Below are 14,762 nucleotides of genomic sequence, written 5' to 3' on the forward strand. Positions count from 1 at the left end.
ATGTAAAAGAAAGAAAAGATGCACTGTGAGTTTATTTGCATATCTGCCAGGAAGTAACAGAAAAAGCACACATCTGAAACATCTCCTCCGCTGATACAGAGTGACATATAGATTAACTTTAGCATTAAAGTGATGTCATATGGATCTAATATACATGTAAGTGGCACTTTGCACTATAACGCTTGCAGGAGTCATTAATGTGTTTTAATATGCTATAGTATCATCTTATACTTCACTAACCAGCCATGGACCACTAATCACACTGATTTGTGATGATTGATCTGTTAATAAGAGGCCCAAACACGAGATCTGCTGCTCTAACATAACACATTTTGGGTTTTTGGACTTTGTTTGTCAGACAGAATAAGAAAGTTGGTTGTAAACAGGTTGACAGCTGATTCACCAGCAGCTTAATGTAAACACGACTTCAGGCTCTTGGAGGCTGTGATGAGTCTCTCTCATTCTTTTTGAGATATAAAGACTAAACCACAAACAAATGGATTGAACACAAAGCTAATCCAGCGCTCCCCCTGCAGCACTGTGGCATATGTGTGTGTGTTTAATGTAAAGCTGTGACATGTGCTGCTCGCTCCCTGACGCTGTGCGTTGTTACTGTTGTCATGCTGCTGTTGCTGTGACGCATCACTGTAATCAAAGGAGAATGGCGGCTCGTCGTATTATTGATCACATGCTGATACTTGCTGAGTGACCACTAGATCGATTCCACCCGTTAACTCAGCGTCGTCATGGCAATGATCCTAATGGATTGATTATCTGATAGACTTAGTAAAGTCAGCAGGCCTCTGGTTTGTCTCACACACACATTGACTCAGGCCTGCACTGTTATAGTCTCAGCCTGGGGTCATTACACCATAAGCACCTGCTGCCAATCTGTTATTCTGCTTGTTATATGGCTAATTACCAAATAAATAATTAATTTCACATGCTTCTTTAATTTTACAAGCCTCCGCCGCTGCTCTGCTCCTAGCAACTGTTATGTAAACAATGGCAGCAGAGTCAAACCGACGAGTCGGCCGCATAGTTCAAGCAGCTCAGTCAGCTCTGTCATTAGCACTGAAGAACAGGAGAGAAGGCAGAGCTACTGGACCAGTGATTGATCAAAACACGAGATCACAGTATGAATAGAGTGTATATGAGTCCACAGCAGAGCTTTAAAGCTTCTGATATCACTGTAATATTGAGAAATGAGCTAAAAACAGAGTGTGAAGGGTGTGTGTGTGTGTGTGTGCCAGTCTGGGGTCTGATGAGCTGATCACTTTATTTGTTACCATGTTTGCATCCTGGATCAATATCTAATTATTATTCAAAGTCTCATTAAAGCACTGCATTTCTGTTCTGTCTTATGAAATATTAAACACAGATGCGCGCGCGTGTGTGTGTGTGTGTGTCTGTGTGTGTGTGTGTGTGTGTGTGAGAAGGAGCCGTCAGTCAGTCTGAGCGCGTGCAGGAAGCCGCCGTGCCCCCATGTTTTATTAATGAATCACAGAATTGCCTTTTCTAGTGGCGCTGGGTGTTTGCGTTGAGAAATGGAGCGTTTTTCTCCCAGATCAGTGCGCTGTGATCCTGATCTCCTCTCCTGCAGGCACGCAACACACCGCAGCATAATGCAATACTCTGCACAGGCAAATGAAAATGTTCCAAGTCACTAAGCAAACCAAATACATGGAAGTCTGATTCACACGTTCGCCGCTCTTTGCATAGAAATAACCTTGTTGCTCTGTGCGGAGGCTTGATACCAGATAATTGACTGCGCTGCTCTCAAAGCGAATCCTCGTCAGGAAATGAAGGCTTTACTGAAGGAAATGGCTTTGGCACTTTTTGTGAAACAGCAGGAGGAGGAGGAGGAGGAGGAGGAGGAAGAGGAGCAAGGTACTTTACCAGAGAAGCATCAAACTCTAAACCTTTTCTCTCATTGTTATTCTGAGCAGTAAACAGACTTCAGGAATCATGGTTGTGACATTTGTGGCATCACTCTTCAGCTCCTGAGGGCACGATCAGCATCCAGGCGTGTTCGGTACTAGAAAGAGAGAAACACAAAGATAGGTTAGTTTGTTCCTGCAGTCACCGTCTCCAGTTTCTGCACAATAAACAAATGGACCCTGTCTGTTGTTTCAGCAGGCACTTTGAGACATTTGGAAGATTGGAACTCAACAGTAAGGAATTTGTCCTGAACAGTCCATAGTTGGAATGATGTAGACCTCTGTGATGTCCTCGCTCCAGTCTGCTGTGCCTTTCCTCCAAGCTCTGCTCAGGTACGGTGCTCTGAGCTCCAGCGCTGTCAGAATGTACCTGAGAGTCCTGTGTCGCCTCTGGTGTCGGATTACATGAGAGGCAGCAGGTTGTGGCCTTAGGAGGATAGAAGAGCGCCCTTAACTTACAAAAAGTCCAAACTGTCCCAGAGCAAAACTTCTAGAAGTGCAACTCTGGGCAGAAAATGAAGGAAAGTGATGGATCAGCACCGCCTCACAGCCGCAGAGTGTCAGGCTCAGATCCTGCTCCAGCACTTTGGGTGTTTGTGTTTGGTGAGACGTTAAAGCTTCTGTCCCTCGGCCTCTCGTCTGTCCACCTGAATGGAGCAAACACTGAGGGTGAGACCTGAAACGTCTGCAGTCTCACTCCCTTCATGGCTGAGATGAAGCCTCAGAGAGAGATGAAGAACATGAGCCGTATTCAGACTGTAGTTCTCTGTGATCCAGGTCACTGTTGCCTGTTTCAGTGTGGCTCAGTGAAGCTTCTTCGCTCATACCTGCAGTCTGAGGCGTCTCTGTGCCGTCAGCTGTTTCCCAGCCGCACGCAGCGGACAAACAATCATCAGCAGGCCGCCCCGTTGCTCCTGCCAGCGTTCAGACAGAAGTCGTCTTCGGTCAGGGCAGGTCGGGTATCGACGATCTGTCAGCCGCCGGCGTCGCCGTCAGCAAAAAGAAGCCAGAAACAAATGAGATCAATGAGTGTGAATGCGTGCTTGCTGGCCACGTGTGACGCTCGCTGTCAGACGCTTCCTTCCGCCCGTCGGCTCTATGGGTCATTGTGTGGAGCACAGGCGTGATTATAGAGGAGCGTGTTTCCTCCCAGCCAAGTGTCTGAGGCGGGGCTTTACATCCCTGCGTGGATCCAGAGTCACAGCCTGCAGATGTTCAGTCTGTCACGTCTCCACCCGGGACCTGATGGCGTTTCTCTCTGCTGTCTGATTGAAGCTCTGACCTGAATATTGCTTGAGGAAATAATGCAGCTAAGGTGTTTCTGCACATCAGAGGTGTTTACTGGAGGAGCAGGCGGAGGTTCAAGCATCTTGTTGAAGGGACTGAGGGATGGAGTTTCAATCAAGCGTTCATAAATGAGTGTGAAGTTCCTTTAAGCAGCTTGTCTTTAGTTATTATGTAATTTTAGGATCCTTTAGTTCTCTCCTTCAGTTGATGATGGATGATGAAGGCATGTTGAAGCTTTCTGTGAGAGATGTTTGTCTGCTGTGTGTTTCTGTTTCCACCTAAAGCTCAAACTGAGCTGTGATTCTGTCCGATCTGACACTTATTGATCAGGGATCATTCATAACGGTGTGACTCTGACTGACAGCTCTGTGTTCATGGACATATGAGGCGTTTCAGCCTGAGCACAGATGAATATTGATGTTGTGTCCATGTTGTTTATGTTGGACACTGCAGCCGTTTAGCCGCCGCGCTAATCCAGAGCATCAGAAGCTTCAGGAGAGGGAAGCATGATCGTCAAGTTTAGTTTAAGATGAAGAACTTTCAGGCTTAAAGAGAATCAAGACGCTCAGCACGTCGGTGTTTTCTTCGTCTAGACTCGTAACAGAATCTTAACTTTATATTCATTAAGCCCCTCAGCTGTTTGACAGCTTGGCTAGCTGACCTGCATGTAGCGTCACGTAGCAGCTGGATGGTTAGCATCATGTTAGCAGCTATTCATTAGCACTCATGGTTGATGATGCTTCTCTCCATCAGCCATTTGTGGTTGCTGCTCTTTTTTTGATGAGCGCCACCTGCTGGTTGGACGCCTCCATTGTGCCAAAAGTGAAGCAAAAGTGATGTTTATATCCGCTATTATTTCTCTTTTTATCATTTTGGAGCAATCAGAGGAGGGGAAGGCTTTGGCTTTCAGCAAAGAATTCCCTACGCAGGGAAAACAAAGCCAACGCAGACAAACAATTGAGTAAAGGCAAGCAAACGGGCTCACAGGCGTTCTGGCACCTAAAGTGCAAACACAGAAACAGAACAACAGAAGCTTTATATGCAGTGAAGGATCTGAAGCAGTTTAAGTGCTGGTCCAGTTCCACATGGACACAAAGTACTGCTCGTCTCCAAGTCGGATCTGGCCACCAGTGTGGACTGTCTGGCTAGCACAGGGTCGGGCTGGGCGGAGCCAAACAAAGCTGTCAGCGCCTCAGCTTCATAACGTACAGCTGCTCATCTCCTGTTTACACTGCAAGGAGGGGAAACTGCCGAGCGAGCGCACACAGAGCGGCTGTGTGTCAGGAGGCTGCGTGGTCAGTATGCAAATGAGCCTGGGCTGTGATTGGTCGCCTGGTTATGGGACCTCAGGTCAGAAGTTGACGAAGCTGCTTTTGGGGTGAAAGGGTGGAATTCTGGGTGGAAAGAGGAGCGTTGTGTTCCTCATCAGAGAAGCAGCGGCCTGATAAACATCATGCACCCTCTGCTTTCTGTCTCGCTCTGATGAGAAAGACCACATTTATTCCAAACACACTCCGCCAGCAGCAGCAGCAGCAGCAGCAACATGAATCATCTCTCTGGCACAGTGACGAGGTTTGTACACACCGGGCTCTTGTAAGCGTCTTTACAGAGATCATCCTTTCATAAAGTCTCAACCCAAACACAGGTGGATGAGCCTCCTCCCATAGTGCACCACGCCTGTAATTAAGTGTGTGTCGGGTCTGCAACACAACACAACATCAATATCGAGGTGCAGAAGGTCACAGTGTCGCTTTTTAGGATGGATTGAGACGGGACTGAAGCTGTACAGCCAGACAGACAGCCAGACAGACAGACAGACAGCCAGACAGACAGACAGACAGACAGACAGACAGACAGACAGACAGACAGACAGACAGACAGACAGACAGACAGACAGAGGCAGTGCACCAGTGTTCAGGCTATAAATGGAGTCACAGCGGTTGATCTCTGTATTAAACCTCAGCATATCTTCCTTTGCCATCTCTTCAGACTCGCCCGTCTCTTTCTCTCCAGCTGAGATGGAATTAGCCACCGATTGCTTTTGCCGGCTCAATTTTGGGGCAAACCAATTATCTGCGGCGCTGCGGGTGACAGGAGCTTTTAATTGTCGTTCACGAGGCAGCAAAAGGTGTTTGTCAACCCACTGGATGTGGACTTTCTAAATCTGTCTCGCTTCTTGGAGTTTTAATTAAGCCCGGGGGATAAAACGCTCCGTAAAGTCCAGGATGTACTTTGGGTGCCTGGATTTCAGAGGGGGCGAGGACGGGGACAAGGATGGGGAGGAGGATGAGGACGAGGACGGGGACAAGGACGGGGACTAGGACGGGGACTAGGACGGGGACGCATTATGTTTACAAATGGCTGCAGCATCATTCTGTGACCTGTAGCCTGAGGTTGCTCTGTGCGCCCGTGTCAGGGTCTCTGTGAGTCTCTGTGGGTCACAGTGGGTCACAGTGGGTCACAGTGGGTCATAGTGGGTCACTGTGGGTCTCTGTGGTCTCTGTGGGTCAGTGTGGGTCTCTGTGGGTCTCTGTGGGTCACTGTGGGTCATAGTGGGTCATAGTGGGTCATAGTGGGTCACTGTGGGTCTCTGGTCTCTGTGGGTCAGTGTGGGTCAGTGTGGGTCTCTGTGGGTCATAGTGGGTCACTGTTGGTCACTGTGGGTCATAGTGGGTCATAGTGGGTCAGTGTGGGTCACTGTGGGTCTCTGTGGTCTCTGTGGGTCAGTGTGGGTCAGTGTGGGTCATAGTGGGTCATAGTGGGTCACTGTGGTCTCTGTGGGTCTCTGTGGGTCACTGTGGGTCTCTGTGGGTCTCTGTGGTCTCTGTGGGTCACTGTGGGTCTCTGTGGGTCTCTGTGGGTCTCTGTGGGTCTCTGTGGGTCACTGTGGGTCTCTCTGGGTCTCTGTGGGTCACAGTCAGGAGCGGTTCGGGAGGCAGGACGCCCCCGCACGCTCTCGTATCTCACAGAGAACAGAGATCCTTTGTGGATGTCCTGAATTAGCTCGGCACAGCTGGAGCGCTCAGCAGAGGAGCGAGGAGAGAGGAGGCGTCTCTGGAAACGATCCAAAAGGTTGAATTATTAAATAAAAGCAGAGCATTATGAATAAGAATGAAGGAAAAGTTGAATACAAGCAATGACCTACATGCCAGGCTGTGTGTGTGTGTGTGTGTGTGTGTGTGTGTGTGTGTGTGTATTCATCCAGCTGAGACGCATGTAAATGTTTAGAAGTTGCAAATTGAAAAGAAGTCGTGATTCGCTTCAAAATGTCCGGCGACCGACGAGCTCATTCCCCTTGAGCCTCTGAAGCTCCGCCCCCGGCTTGGAGCAGGGCATTATGGGAACTAAATAAAGGCCTTACACCGGCGCAGCCCTGTGTTCAGGGTGACACGTTGTGTTTCTGCCTCCTGCTCACGTCCACGTCGCCTCATTCTGCCCGTGTTAGCCACGCTGCCTACAGCACATTTCCTTTTTGTAAAGCTGCTCCTCCTCCTCCTCCTCTTCATCCTCGTCCTCCTCCAAATCATGCGGTGAAAGGAGTTTTCTGTTGCCACGAGACAACGGCTCACACACGGGCCGGAGCAGGAAGTGAGTCCAAGTCAAAGTAAAGGCCGGATCTGGGGAAAGTGGAGCGGCGTGGTTTGGTCCCGTCACGCTTCAAACCAGCCGGCGCTTTTGTGAGCAGATCAGCGGGGATGGAGCACAAACGCTACAAAGGCGGTGATAGAAAACACATGAAGGTTACTGGGAGTTACAGCCACAACCATGACGCCATGACCTCAGGAGGGAAGGTTCATGCATCAGGACACCAAGACCACAAAGCTCAACTAAACATAAATAGTTTCTAATATTGAACGCGGTCTTGGTGAAATCGGTGTCTTGATCATCTGCACATTGATCCAGCTGGGCCTCAAAGCTCCACTTCCTTAATCTGAGCCTGGATTCTCATATTTGTATCCTTCCAACAGTTTGGTTTCCCTTAACGAGGCCGTCTGCCTCCATTGCTCGCTCGGTGCTGCGGGTTTTGTCGTTTTGTCTCCACAGTGCGGTGCAGGACTCAGTGCAGGACTCGGTGCAGGACTCGGTGCAGGACTCGGTGCAGGACTCTGTGCCGTCTCTGCTCAAGCCTTTAGGTCCAGTGGCTCATGTTATTACCCTGCAGAGGAAGCGTGGCCTCTGATGGCCACAGTGATGGATGCTGGTGCCAGGAGGCCCCGCTGAGGCCAATTCATGCATTTATTTATTCTGCAGGAATTGATTGGGCTTATATATTTACGGCAGAGGTAATTCATAATTCAGCACAGCTATGTTGTGAGTTTACACCAATCATATATCATGCTTAGGGTGGATTTATTGGTGTGCGTTTGCTTGCTGGAGGGCGACTGCAGATGAGTCTGAGGCGGCCTCGCACACTGCAGGGTCTGCTGTGAAGTCGTTAGCAGCTGCAGAGCTTCGGGTTTATCTTCCCTTCTCATCGATTTGTAGACAGACAAAAGAGCGCCGAGCGTTCTGGGAGCTTCGCACGCCCCCCAGTCAGGCGGCGGGGGGTCTCTGCAGACCTCCCACGCTGCACACACACGGAGGGAAGAAAGACTCCAGATCTGCTTCTCCAAAATGATTGTGAGGTTTGACTCTTTCAGGACAGAAGCTCTCGGTTTGTCTCAGCGTTCCGTCTCTGGATGCTTTCAGTCTGATGGCATGATTGGGACAAGAATCAGACCGAGCTGAGGAATAATGAAGCGTCGTTCTGCTTCAGGTTTCCATTACAGATGACCTCCTTAGAGCGATTCAGCACCAGTGAGCGTCAGAATGAGGGAAGGACAGATCGCTGCACCGGAGAACAAGAGAGTCACACAGAGGAGCTGATTTTACTGTTTGGTTCAAGGAAATAAATGAAAAGATGAAGAAACAGCAACATTTGCTGTTTTTCTTTAAATGTAGTGACTTGTTGATATTTTTGAGAGTATCCTTCAAACCCAAGTGGTAAAACTCTCAGACTAATCACCGCTCGCTCCACTAATTCAATGAAAAATAAACAAAACACTGTATTTTTTTCGCAATGCTTCATAATTTTCCCATTTTACAGCAGAATTCTGGCATAAATTTCACAAAAAAATGCAAAAATGATCAAACTAATGCTGCTGTGGCTGCACACACACACACACGCACACACACACACCCACACACACACACAAACACACACACGCACACGCACACGCACACACACACAGTCAGTTTAGTTGGTTCCTGTAGGTTTGGCGTGGTGCGTTCACTGACTGCAGGAAATGGGAGTAGATGACCAAGTTCATCTCAGACTAAACGCCTCCTGGCTTTAATTTAACATGACATAACGGCTCCGCTGCCATGTCGTCACTCGTGTCGTGGTGCTTTGCCTTCGTGTTGCCGCAGCGTTTGAAGGAAGGAACACAGCGTTTGAGGAAATTGATGTGGCTACACGGGCGCCACGTCCAGGCGAGCGGCCAAGTGACGGCATCTGGACAGATTTATGACTGCAGGGAGACGTGTGTGTAAATGAAGCAGAGTGGAGCTGCTGGAGCTGCTGGAGCTGCTAATCTGTGCTGGTGATGGATACTGTCGCTCTGCTTCAGTCATGGTTTTCATTATCAATTCATTCGTTTATAAAATTGAGGAATGCACAGTGAGGCTCATTTCATCTCACTCACCATCAGGAAACACAGATATATTCAATCACAAATCATTACATTTCTGTGGTTTGATGGAAGAGTCCCCTGCAGTGTGTGTGGAAGTGCCAAACGTGTGTGTGTGTGTGTTTGGTGCTGTGATGGGTCAGCTGCTGACACGTGATGCAGACATTTCAAACTTCTTTCTTGGGCGTGAATGTGGGCGTGGAGTTGTAAGTTCAAGCAGCTTTGTTGCTGTCTGACGCTCTGAATCTGTGTGACCCAGCTTGTTGTTGTTGTTGTTGTGTCTCGTCACACTTTCAGGTTAAAAACAGACCAAAACCCTGAAATGACGAAGAACATAAACATCTCTCAGATCCTGTAAATGTTGTTTTCCAGCTCTCCTCCTCCTCCTCTCAGTCACTTTCCTCAGCTTTTATGGGCTGAACTTGACTGTTGGTGCAGTGAAGGTGGAGCCTCTGTGTGTGTGTGTGTGTGTGTGTGTGTGTGGAAGGCGTCAGGTGCAGGAGGAGCTGCCGTCGCTGTGCTGTCGGGGGCTTGGAGACGGCGGTCTGGTGTCCTCGCTGTGCCCAGAATTGGAATGGGACCCGATTAGTCTCGCATCAGCGGCTCGTCGGGCGAATCCATTCAGAGCCGTGACAAGTGGCCCGGGGGGGGTGTGTGTGTGTGTGAGAGAGGGGGGGGGGGTTGCTGGGAACATGCTGCACATATAAATCTCTCAGCGCTTTGGACCACAAGCTGGGATGCAGATCAGGGGGTTCGTCTGGGGAAGGCTGAGACAAAGATGGTGTCTCCATGGATCAACGGTCATTGACTTCATGGTGGTGAGGAAATATTCAGTCATTGCATCGAATACAGCTCAGAATGAAAGCATCACAGCAGCATTGAAGTGAATTTTACCCAGACAGGAAGCAGAATGAACCCAAGAGGCTAAATTCAGCCTAAAACACCATTTAAGCCTCCTGACACTCACTTCTAGAACATTCCAGACATTAAGTTGTATGTTGGTGATGTGTGTGTATGTGGCGTGTGTGTGGCCTCTCGTCTCACACACACACACACACACACACACCCACCCACCCACACACACACACACACACACACACACACACACACACACACACACACACACACACACACACACACACACCCACCCACACACACACACACAAACACACACACTGTGTTCTCAGCTGCTGGCTCACTCTCCACAGCTCCATCCTTTTTGTTTACGGCTGGAGCTCTGCAGCTGCCTGCTGGAGGTTACGTCGGTGCAGCGGGACGAGCGAGCTCAGCGGGGGGGGACCTTCAAACCCAGCTGTAAAACCAAATTGAATGCCGCTCACTTTGGGTTGTGTGATGCAGCTGCAGAATCGATGCGAGGTGAGACAGTTTCCATCTCCATGTAGCGCCGTTAACGCGCCGGCCGTGAGATTTATGGGACCGCAGGCCTGAGAGAGGGCGGAGATAAAGACAGAGCGCCGGGCCGGAGGACATGACAGAGCTGAGAGAGGAAGATGAAGAAGAAGAAGAGAGCCACAGCTGGACCTGTCTGCCATGTAGAGACTCTTTTCCTGTTATTTCCTGACATTATTAACAACTTAGAAAGGAAACAGAAGAAGATTTGATTCTGGAAAATTGAGATCAGACATTTAAACAAACTAAGAGATTCAGATTCATAAAGGTCAAAATATCCTCTGACTTCACTATTATTCAAGTACGATTCAATAGATTTCACTCTTTACTCCGCACTAATTGACTCAGTAAACACTCTTCGCCATGGCAACAGTGAATATGATGATATGGTGACGACCTGAAGAACCTTAAGATAGAGAATTATCGTAACTTAAGAATTATAATAAAGAGTTTAAAATGCAGCAGAGCCACTTTGGTCCAAGTGGTTTGTGTCCATTCTGCTACAAAACAAACACAATAGATGATAACGACCTCACTGATGAGGTCATTAAGTGAAACACCTCCAGTTAAAGGCTCATTTCACACTTTTTAGCACATTGGTTGCGTGTTTTTGTGATGAAATGATGAGCTAAGTGGATGGATGAAGGATTTAATGCCTCTCTAAAGTCAAACCTTCCATTTCCCTTGCAGGCAGCGATGAAGGAGCGTCAGGCTGTTACTGGACGTACAGTAAGCTGCGCTCAGGGCCGCGTTCAGGTTCATTCACCTCTTCATCGTCATTATTGCCAGCAAATTATACCGTACGCACTTACAGGGCTGTAATTATGCAAATATCCTACTGGTTTCCACGGGTGGAGGGGGGCAGGAGAGGCCGAACAGGAGCCGATACAGCCGGCAGCAGAGTGAGGAGGAGGAGGAGGAGGAGGGGGAGAGGGGGAGGATGTCAGGGTCTGTGTACAGAGTGAGGTGTGCAGCATGTGAGCCCAAAGCTGGAGCCGCTTGTAGAGCTGCTGGTTGCTTCAGTCCAACAACGCTTATGGAATCTGGTTGCTAAGGAGACAAATACTTATGAATCCTATTTTCATGTATTTTGCAACTTTGCTTCAACTCAGGAAAGGAAAAGGTTCTCCTGCATGGTTCTCCTTCAGATGAGCTCGTCCAGACGCTCTCTCTCTCTCTCTGTGCTGGAAGAAACCCGGAACAGGAAAATACAACCACCTGTGTTTGTATCACGACCCTCAGCTGGCCACAGAGCTCTTTAGGTGTCTTGTTCTTTCACGTTGTTGGTGAAGTTGTGGTGGTTTCTGGTAGCCTGCTCTGTGACGCTCTATGACGCTCTGTGGGGCTCCTGAACAGCTCGTCTGCTCTTTGTGAGTCCACTTTTTGTTCCATCTGTGCAGGATGAGAATAAGCAGAACTCTCTCTCTCTCTCTCTCTCTCTCTCTCTCTACCTCTTCCTCTCTCTCGCTCTGGTTCACACACACACACACACACACACACACATTTATTGCACAGGCTGTGTGTAACAGATCCAGTCCCTAATACATGTTGAGATATTTACAGCCTCATTAACATTGAGCCGGCGCTGTTAGTTAAACATTGTTTAGTTGCTGGATGTTAATAATTATAATAAGTGGAATCATTGTGATCATTAATCATTGTGATCATTAATCATTGTGATCATTAATCACAGAGTGCAGGGGAGAATTTACTTTCACTGGAAACAACTGGGCAAGGCAGCAAACAGAAGCTCATACCTCCACCAGGCCTGAACAGTTGACTTTGTGTCTCCTGAGCGTCTGAGGGTGAATCATCACTCTGCGTCTGTGTGTTGAGCTGAACTGTAATCTGTTATACAAACATATATTAATGATGTTTATGATTCAAATGAAAACAACTGACGGTGGCTAAAACTGAGTCTAAGTCAAGAAAGCATAACTAAGATATTAATTGGCTCTTTAAGCTCTAAACTCAGCCTCCTCCTCCTCCTCATGTAGTGGAAGAGGCCCCACACACTCACAGTGTGAGGCGCTGAAGCTGCACTCACTGCAGCGTTAATTCACCCACCATCATTACACACACACACACACACACACATTAGACTGTGAAGTTGCAGGCTGTAATTATGCAAATGATGCGGCGGTGTGCGGGGGTGGAGGAAGCTGAAGAGGCTGAAGAGGCTGGAACAGGAGAGCATTCACAGCCAGCAGCATCACTGAGGATGAGGAGGATGAGGAGGAGGAGGTGTAGTTTCCTGTCTGTGTTTACGGCACAGCTGCAGAGTGAAAACATGGGGGAGTCGAGTCAAGCTTTTATTTTGAAACATGCAGGAAGTACAGCGTTGGTAGCACTGGTGTCAGACTGGAGAGAAGAGTCAAAGCCACCAGAGACATGAAGGAAAGGTTGAAGGAAGCAAGAGGAGGGGTTATGAGATGAAGGTGAAACAGAATAAAGAGAAAAAGATGAAATATTACAAGAATAAAGTCTTCATTTCGTCCTTTTACTTCATCTCCTCACTTACGGCTTCACTCTCTCTCTATATGACATACTGTATCTGACCGGTACCTCCGGGGGTACCTGCGCCTCCTCGCGTGTCCCTTTGTTTACACCCGCCCAGTGTGACCTCAGCAGGAGCTCCACTGACGCCCTGAGCCAGAGGAGCTCATTGATTTGGTTCCTGTAACAGCCAGGATGAGTAAAGTCTGGAAAGCTCATTATTTTTATTAACGCAGCGTGAAGTCGTTCCTCTTCTGCAACCAGAGGGCCTGACTGATAATCAGGCTCAGCGCTAGACACAGAATCCTGCACTTAGTCCCCGTGGTAACAGAGACACGGTTTAAGGTTGATTCACCCGGGGCTAAAAGTGATGGATGAGGCAAAGTAATGTGATCAGAAACATGATGATCAACACGATCAATAGTCTTTAGCCGCGGTGCCTAAAGGTTCTGCCTGCTACCTAACAATGCACAATGAACGCTGTCAGTGGACATGAGAATATGTGGGCTGTGCAGTGAATAAAGTTCACACCATTGAGTTTTATGAGCTGAATGCAGCGAGCTGTAGAATGAGGCGGCGCAGGTTTAAGAGCCAGCTGCAGCGCCGCATGAGGAGGAAGGAGAACATCAACCAGAGGACCGCAGCGCAGTGTGGAGGTTCTGCCTTCTGGGTGTTTGGGTCAGTAACGTAAAAGTAAACAAATGACCCCAAGGCCATGCTAGAGGGCGCCAGAGAGGGAGGGGCTGACTGGAGAGCTCGCTGTGTGTGTGTGTGTGTGTGTGTGTGTGTGTGCAGGTGATGTGGCTGATGAGAAACAAGTGTGTGTGTGATGATGGTTGTTGAATCGCTACATCAGAAGCGTAAACTTTGGCCTGCACAGTGAGAGAGAGAGTGAGGAGGCTTAATTGTGTTCGACACAAACCAGGCAGAGATTAGAAGGAGATTTCCCAGGAGATCAATTACTTCCTCCCCGCACCTCAAAAACACCAGCGCTCGCCACTTCCAGGCGCACACACGCTTTGACCACACGGGCAGGAGTCGCTTTCAGCCGCAGCTAATCCATTTAACATGAATAAAACATGGAGGATTGTATCTTCTGACTCCCAGCTAAAGATCCGACCACAGCTGATGAAGCCAAATGAGCTTCAGAGTCTGTGACGCTCGCCGTCCTCCTGGGAGGAAAAGAAACAAAATGGAGGAATGATTGACAGGTAGAGGGGAGGAGGAGAGGATGGCAGCTGTGATTAGCCAGCAGTCTAATCATGAGAGGAGACAGGGAGCTGGTGGGACATGCAGCAGCACAGCCAGGGGTCAAGGTTCACCTCCCTCTGTCCCCTCCGCCTCCGGCTCTTCACTCCCGTTCATCATCTGGGCCACTGAGCTGCGTCGGTCCCATTTTGTTTGTTTGTTTGTATGAGACTTCGGCCCTGGAGCACAGAACAGATCACACACGATGTTACATTATGAGGTTTAGAGCCTCGTCATTCCTTTGGATGATTACAGAATCAGATCAATCTAAGCGCTGAGGAAGAGCCTGCTGGAGCGATGAAGATGAGGCCTGCCTGAATAACACAGCGCCTCTCTTTGTATCCTATAGACTGTATATTTGTTGGACCATACTCGCTGTGTGCTTCACCGCTTTGTCACTTATTTGTTCTGTGCGCCGGCTTTACAGACTCAGTCTGCGTCCGTGGCTGTCTGAAGAGCTTTCCTCTGTTTTTCTCTTCTGCTGCTTGAATAAAACATGACACTCTGACAGTCTCCTCCTCGGCTGCCTGGTTGCTACGGGCAACACGGAGATGCTGACATCCATTATCATGGAAAGCAAAGTCTGGGGTGTTTGTGCAGATCAAATGCGATCATTTGAAACAACGTGAAAATCAAAGTTGAGTGTGGTTTAATAAAACAGCTGAACCTCTGATGGATTCAGTTCTAGGCTGGGCTCAGAACTTATCAATCA

The 14,762-nt window shown here is 48.6% G+C and overlaps 2 protein-coding genes across 2 annotated transcripts in view; one reads left to right on the plus strand and one right to left on the minus strand.

Moving 5' to 3' along the window:
* Positions 1–14,762, minus strand: part of slc39a6 (solute carrier family 39 member 6) — an 83,656-nt gene that overhangs the window by 17,440 nt on the left and 51,454 nt on the right. The window lies entirely within an intron of this gene.
* tmeff1a (transmembrane protein with EGF-like and two follistatin-like domains 1a) overlaps positions 1–14,762 on the plus strand; it is a 31,847-nt gene that overhangs the window by 670 nt on the left and 16,415 nt on the right. The window lies entirely within an intron of this gene.

Source organism: Genypterus blacodes, unplaced genomic scaffold (genome assembly GCF_046128005.1).
Source record: "Genypterus blacodes isolate CSIRO-AG114 ecotype Tasmania unplaced genomic scaffold, CSIRO-AGI_Gbla_v1 ptg000325l_1, whole genome shotgun sequence".
Lineage (NCBI taxonomy): Eukaryota > Metazoa > Chordata > Actinopteri > Ophidiiformes > Ophidiidae > Genypterus > Genypterus blacodes.